This window comes from Salvelinus alpinus, chromosome 23, assembly GCF_045679555.1.
Source record: "Salvelinus alpinus chromosome 23, SLU_Salpinus.1, whole genome shotgun sequence".
NCBI lineage: Eukaryota > Metazoa > Chordata > Actinopteri > Salmoniformes > Salmonidae > Salvelinus > Salvelinus alpinus.
In genome coordinates, this window is record NC_092108.1 from 18,039,404 (window position 1) to 18,046,670 (window position 7,267).

The 7,267-nt window shown below is 46.0% G+C and overlaps 1 pseudogene; it reads left to right on the plus strand.

Annotated features, from left to right (window-relative positions):
- The window catches only part of LOC139550440 (protein SGT1 homolog), a 50,270-nt pseudogene extending 43,341 nt beyond the window's left edge, over positions 1 to 6,929 (plus strand).
- Positions 6,930 to 7,267: the final 338 nt, after the last annotated feature.

The following is a 7,267-nucleotide window of genomic DNA, read 5'->3' on the forward strand; positions in this document are numbered from 1 at the left end:
CCACACGTTGTCTGCCATCTGCCCGGTACAGTTGAAACCAGGATTTAAATGTGAAGAGTACACTTCTCCAGCGTGCCAGTGGCCATCGAAGTTGAGCATTTGCCCATTGAAGTCTGTTATGACATTGAACTGCGGTCAGGTCAAGACTCTGGTGAGGACGACAACCACGCAGATGAGCTTCCGTGAGATGTTTTCTGGCAGTTTGTGCAGAAATTCTTCAGTTGTGCAAACCCACAGTTTCATCAGCTATCCGGGGTGCTGGTCTCAGACGATACCCCAGGTGAAGAAGCCGGATGTGGAGGTCCTGGGCTGGCGTGATTACACTTGGTCTGCGATTGTATGTACTGCCAAATTCTCTAAAATGACGGAGGTAGTTTATGATGGAGAAATTCATATTCAATTCTCTGGTGGACATTCATGCAGTCAGCATGCCAATTGCATGCTACCTCGACTTGAATTTCTGTGGCATTGTATTGTGTGACAAAACAAATTGTCACACAATACCCCATATTGACAAAGCGAAAACAGGTTTTTAGACATTTTTGGAAATGTATAAATAAATAAATAAAAAACCTTATTTACATAATTATGGTCAGGGAGGTGACCAAGAACCCGATGGTCAGTCTGACAGAGCTCCAGAGTTCCTCTGAGAGATGGGAGAACCTTCCAGAAGGACAACCAACTCTCAACCAGCACTCCACCAATCAGGCCTTTATGGTAGAGTGGCCAGATGGAAGCCACTCCTCAGTAAAAGGCACATGACCACCCACTTGGAGTTTGCCAAAAGGAATCTAAAGACTCTCAGACCATGAGAAACAAGATTCTCTGGTCTGATGAAACCAAGATTGGACTCTTTGGCCTGAATGCCAAGCGTCACGTCTGGAGGAAACCTGGCACCATCCCTACGGTGAAGCATGGTGGTGGCAGCATGCTGTGTGGATGTTTTGCAGCAGGAAGGACTGGGAGACTAGTCAGGATTGAGGGAAAGATGACCAGAGCAAAGTACAGAGAGATCCTTGATGAAAACCTGCTTCAGAGCTCTCAGGACCTCAGACTGGGGCAAAGGTTCACCTTCCAACAGGAAAATGACCCTAAGCACACAGCCAAGACAATGCAGGAGTCGCTTTGGGACAAGTCTCTGAATGTCCTTGAGTGGCCCGGCCAGAACCCAATCAAACATCTCTGGAGAGACCTGAAAATAGCTGTGCAGCAATGCTCACAATCCAACCTGACAGAGCTGCGAGGATCTGCAGAGTTGAATGGGAGAGCCTCCCCAAATACAGGTGTGCCAAGCTTGTAGAGTCATACCCAAGAAGAATCCAGGCTGTAATCGCTGCCAAAGGTTCCTCAAGAAAGTACTGAATAAAGGGTCTGAGTACTTACAGTGGGGAGAACAAGTATTTGATACACTGCCGATTTTGCAGGTTTTCCTACTTACAAAGCATGTAGAGGTCTGTAATTTTTATCATAGGTACACTTCAACTATGAGAGACGGAATCTAAAACAAAAATCCAGAAAATCACATTGTATGATTTTTAAGTAATTAATTTGCATTTTATTGCATGACATAAGTATTTGATACATCAGAAAAGCAGAACTTAATATTTGGTACAGAAACCTTTGTTTGCAATTACAGAGATCATACGTTTCCTGTAGTTCTTGACTAGGTTTGCACACACTGCAGCAGGGATTTTGGCCCACTCCTCCCTACAGATCTTCTCCAGATCCTTCAGGTTTCGGGGCTGTCGCTGGGCAATACGGACTTTCAGCTCCCTCCAAAGATTTTCTATTGGGTTCAGGTCTGGAGACTGGCTAGGCCACTCCAGGACCTTGAGATGCTTCTTACGGAGCCACTCCTTAGTTGCCATGGCTGTGTGCTTCGTGTCGTTGTCATGCTGGAAGACCCAGCCACGACCCATCTCCAATGCTCTTACTGAGGGAAGGAGGTTGTTGGCCAAGATCTCGCGATACATGGCCCCATCCATCCTCCCCTCAATACGGTGCAGTCGTCCTGTCCCCTTTGCAGAAAAGCATCCCCAAAGAATGATGTTTCCACCTCCATGCTTCACGGTTGGGATGGTGTTCTTGGGGTTGTACTCATACTTCTTCTTCCTCCAAACACGGCGAGTGGAGTTAGACCAAAAAGCTCTATTTTTGTCTCATCAGACCACATGACCTTCTCCCATTCCTCCTCTGGATCATCCAGATGGTCATTGGCAAACTTCAGACAGGCCTGGACATGCACTGGCTTAAGCAGGGGGACCTTGCGTGCGCTGCAGGATTTTAATCCATGACGGCGTAGTGTGTTACTAATGGTTTTCTTTGAGACTGTGGTCCCAGCTCTCTTCAGGTCATTGACCAGGTCCTGCCGTGTAGTTCTGGGCTGATCCCTCACCTTCCTCATGATCATTGATGCCCCACGAGGTGAAATCTTGCATGGAGCCCCAGACCGAGGGTGATTGACCGTCATCTTGAACTTCTTCCATTTTCGAATAATTGCGCCAACAGTTGTTTCCTTCTCACCAAGCTGCTTGCCTATTGTCCTGTAGCCCATCCCAGCCTTGTGCAGGTCTACAATTTTATCCCTGATGTCCTTACACAGCTCTCTGGTCTTGGCCATTGTGGAGAGGTTGGAATCTGTTTGATTGTGTGTGGACAGGTGTCTTTTATACAGGTAACGAGTTCAAACAGGTGCAGTTAATACAGGTAATGAGTGGAGAACAGGAGGGCTTCTTAAAGAAAAACTAACAGGTCTGTGAGAGCCGGAATTCTTACTGGTTGGTAGGTGTTCAAATACTTATGTCATGCAATAAAATGCAAATTAATTATTTAAAAATCATACAATGTGATTTTCTGGATTTTTGTTTTAGATTCCGTCTCTCACAGTTGAAGTGTACCTATGATAAAAATTACAGACCTCTACATGCTTTGTAAGTAGGAAAACCTGCAAAATCGGCAGTGTATCAAATACTTGTTCTCCCCACTGTATGTAAATGTCATATTTCAGGTTTTTATTTTTTTAGCAAATTTTTGTTTTGTTTTTTGCTTGTGTGTAGATTAAGAAAAGCAAAAACTATTTAATCAATTTTAGAATAAGGCCCGTAATGTAACAATGTGGAAAAAGTCAAGGGATCTGAATAATTCCAAATGCACTGTACTATGAAGAACATTGAAGGTCAAAGTGGAGGGTTCCATCAATCAATCAATCAACTGTATTTTATATAGCCCTTTCTCACAAAGTTGTCTCAAAGTGCTTAAGAGATACCCAGCCTAAAACCCCAAAGAGCCAGCAATGCAGAAGCACAGTGGCCAGGAAAAACTCCCCATTAAGGCAGGAACCTAGGAAGAAACTTGGAGAGGAACCAGGTTCCTAGGGGTGGCCAGTCCTCTTCTGGCTGTTCCCTGGTGGAAATATTTAGAGTACATGTGTGGCCATAAAGCCAGATCGTTTTTCAAGATGTTTTCAAATGTTCATAGATGACCAGCCGGGTCAAATAATATCCATGGTGGCCATGGAGGTTGCAATTGTGGACAGCAGTTGAACATGGGTCAGTCAGTCCTAATATTTGAGATACACCACATGACCAAAAGTATGTGGACATTCCAAATCATGGGCATTAATATGGAGTATATCCCCCCTTTTGCTGCTATAAGAGCCTCCACTCTTCTGCGAAGGCATTCCACTAGATGTTGGAACATTACTGCGGGGACTTGCTTCCATTCAGCCATGAGCAATAGTGAGGTTGGGCACTGATGTTGTGCGATTAGGCCTGGCTCGCATTCAGCGTTCCAATTCATCCAAAAGGTGTTTGATGGGGTTGAGGTCAGGGCTCTGTGCAGCTAGTCAAGTTCTTCCACACTGATCTCGACAAACCATTTCTGTATGGACCTCGCTTTGTGCACAGTGGCATTGCAATGCTGAAACAGGAAAGGGCCTTCCCCAAATTGTTGCCACAAATCTGGAAGAACAGAATTGTCTATAATGTCATTTGCTGTAGCTTTTAAGATTTCCCTTCACTAGCCCGAATCATAAAAAACAGCTACAGACCATTATTCCTCCTCCACCAAACTTTACAGTTGGCACTATGCATTGAGGCAGGTAGCGTTCTCCTGGCATCCGCCAAACCCAGATTCGTCCGTCGCACTGCCAGGTGGTGAAGCGTGATTCATCAGTATTCTGAAGTCCAATGGCGGTGAGCATTACACCACTCCAGCCAACGTTTGGCATTGCGGATGGTGAACTTAGGCTTGTGTGCGGCTGCTCAGCAATGGAAACCCATTTCATGAAGCTCCCAACGAACAGTTATTGTGTTGACGTTGCTTCCAGAGGCAGTTTGGAACTCGGTAGTGAGTGGACAGACAATGTTAATGTGCTATGCGCTTCAGCACTTGGTGGTCCAGTTCTGTGAGATTCTGTGGCCTACCACTTCGCGGCTGAGCCCTTGTGGCTCCTTGAAGTTTCCACTTCACGATAACAGCACTTACAGTTGACCGGGGAAGCTCTAGCAGGGCAGAAATTTGACAAACTGACATGTTGCAAAGGGGGCATCATGACGGTGCCACCTTAAGTCACTCTGCTCTTCAGTACGAGCCATTCTACTGCCAATGTTTCTCTATCGAGATTGCATGGCTGTGAGCTCAATTTTATACACCTGTTAGCAAAAGATGGAGCTGAAATAGCCGAATGCACTAATTTGTCCACATACTTGTGTGTGTATATAGTGTACCATTCTGTCCTAGTAGAGTCGTATTGGGTTAGTGTTGAGCTCCTCTGTTAGCTCTGTAATCAGTGCTCTTGTCTGAATGTGTGTCCTCTGATGCTCTGGCATCTTCTCCTGACACCTTCATGAATGAACAATCTCATCTCCCTGCCGAGCAGAAATGTTCTTTAATTGCGTCGACATGCCAGCGCATCCCCTACTCTATCAGACCGTCTCTGAACACACACACACAGTTACTTACACACAAACAAACCTAAGATGACGGGGGTACTGGAGAACTCAGCAGATTGCATGTCCCACTGGTATGGGGCCTGTCACTGCAGCTCAGTGGGTGTGGATGGTGGCGGCTCTCCTCTCATCTTCTTGTCTCCTTTCTTCTCCGATGTAATGATCTGTCCCAAAATGTGTGCTCCTGCCGCTGTGATCGACAGAATGATAGCTCTCACCCACACACACCAGTATATTGAGCTGTGTTGATCACACGCACTCCGGCCCCTCAATCTGACAGACGTCTCGTTAGCGCTCTGTCTGGAAGATCTGGGTGTGGGCTGTGCCCCCGCATATCCCTGTGTGTCTGTCGTGAGCTGATCACACCACTAAGAGACTGGTGGGCTCTGTCTGAGCTACCATCTTCTGAACTTCTGTGTTGAGCCCTATTTAGACGTAACAACTACCTCTTCTCTCCCTCCGCTCTCATTCTTTCTCCCCGCTCTTTTACTGGCGTTCTTTCTCTGTCTTCTCTCTTTCTCTGTCTTCTCGCTTTCTCTTTGTCCTCGCGCTCTCTCTTTCTGTCCTCGCGCTCTCTCTTTCTGTCCTCGCTCGCGCTCTCTCTTTCTGTCCTCGCTCGCTCGCTCTCTTTCTGTGCTCGCTCGCTCGCTCTCTTTCTGTCCTCTCGCTCTCTCTTCCCTCCTTCCCGCTCTCTTAGGTGGAGGTCAAGATGCAGAAGATAGAGGGGATCAGGTGGGAGAAGCTGGAGGGAGAGGGACAGGAGCCCAACGTCAAACACTTCATCCCCAGTCAGTTCCTCTCCGTCACACACACACACACACGTGCGCTCTCCACCTTTTGCGCTCTCTCCCTTACACTAACATATAACAAATTCAGAACTGGTTTGTGGTACTGAAACCTTTTTAATGCGTGTGTGTTCCTGTGTAGACCAGTACCCGTCATCGTCTGCCTCCAGCCGTAACTGGGACAAGGTGGTGGGGGACATCAGTGAGGAGGAGAAGGAGAAGAAGCTGGAGGGAGACGCAGCGCTTAACGAACTCTTTCAACAAATCTACTGTGACGGCACTGACGAGGTCAAACGGGCCATGAACAAATCCTTCGTGGGTATACACACACAACGAGAGGAACGGAGAAAGATGTTTTTGTTTTAGCAGTACACAGTCAGTATCACTGACTCTCTTCTCCTCCCCCTGTAGATGGAGTCGGGTGGTACAGTCCTGAGCACCAACTGGACAGACGTTGGGAGGAGAATGGTAGAGATGAGCCCTCCTGATGACATGGAGTTTAAGAAGTACTGAAGAACACTCTCGCTCTCTGCCTCAAATGGATCGCCCATATCTCCTCTCCCCCGAATGGTGCTTAAAGTTAGTGAGGGAGATGAGTCTCCAGCTTCAGTGTAATTGCTTTCTCCTTCTCTTTGCCTCCAATGGACATGTCCACTTTATTCCCCCAAACCCACCCCTCCCTCCACCTTCCAGTCCGTCTGTCAATATTGGTTTTAGAGCTTTGGTGCTTTTCGCCGCAGTCCAGGAACCACTAGTAACCCTAGCGTTTAACCATTCTCACAAACACTATAAAGAGGTTAGTCGATACATCTCTCTATCCTATATATAATAGAAAAACTGGGAATCATCTGAATGGCCAATTTGGTTAAAGGTAGTGTAGGGTTGAACTTGATTCCTGGACTGAAAGGTTGGGAAACACTTTTCACCTCTTGTGGCTGTTCTTGTGTTTCGAGCCTTTCTTTATCCGGGGTGGGTGGGACGTTTATGTCGTCCCATTCACCACTTGGAATGAATACAAAATATGTGAAATGTTTTGATTTTTGTTTGTTTTTTGTTATACTTTTATAAGAATTCTATAATATTTTTCCACATCAGCAGCAGTACAGTCATGCAATGGAAGTCGAATTTTAATTTCCTTTTCCTCAATGTGATTCAAACTTAAATGTAAATAAATTATTTTGTTTATGGATCACAATTCTTTGTTTCACTGTCTGTAATGTTGTCTAAGAGACCTGGGGCGTGTTCAGAAGGACAACAATTTTAAAACTTTCAGATAAACATATGTTATGTACATCAAAGGAATCAAATCTGCTCTATTCGCTGCATTTTATCTGCAGCGTTTGGCTACTGAAGGTGGCCCAAAGAAAGCTAGCATCGTCAATCACTAATACCAAACACACCCATTCCTGTACTAATCTACTGTACTATATTACAGGGAGTAGACCTCATCCTCACACACTACACTCTGCTGCTCTCTGCTTTGAGTGGACGTTGCGTTAAGTGCAGGAGCATTAATATGGATCTAACTGCATC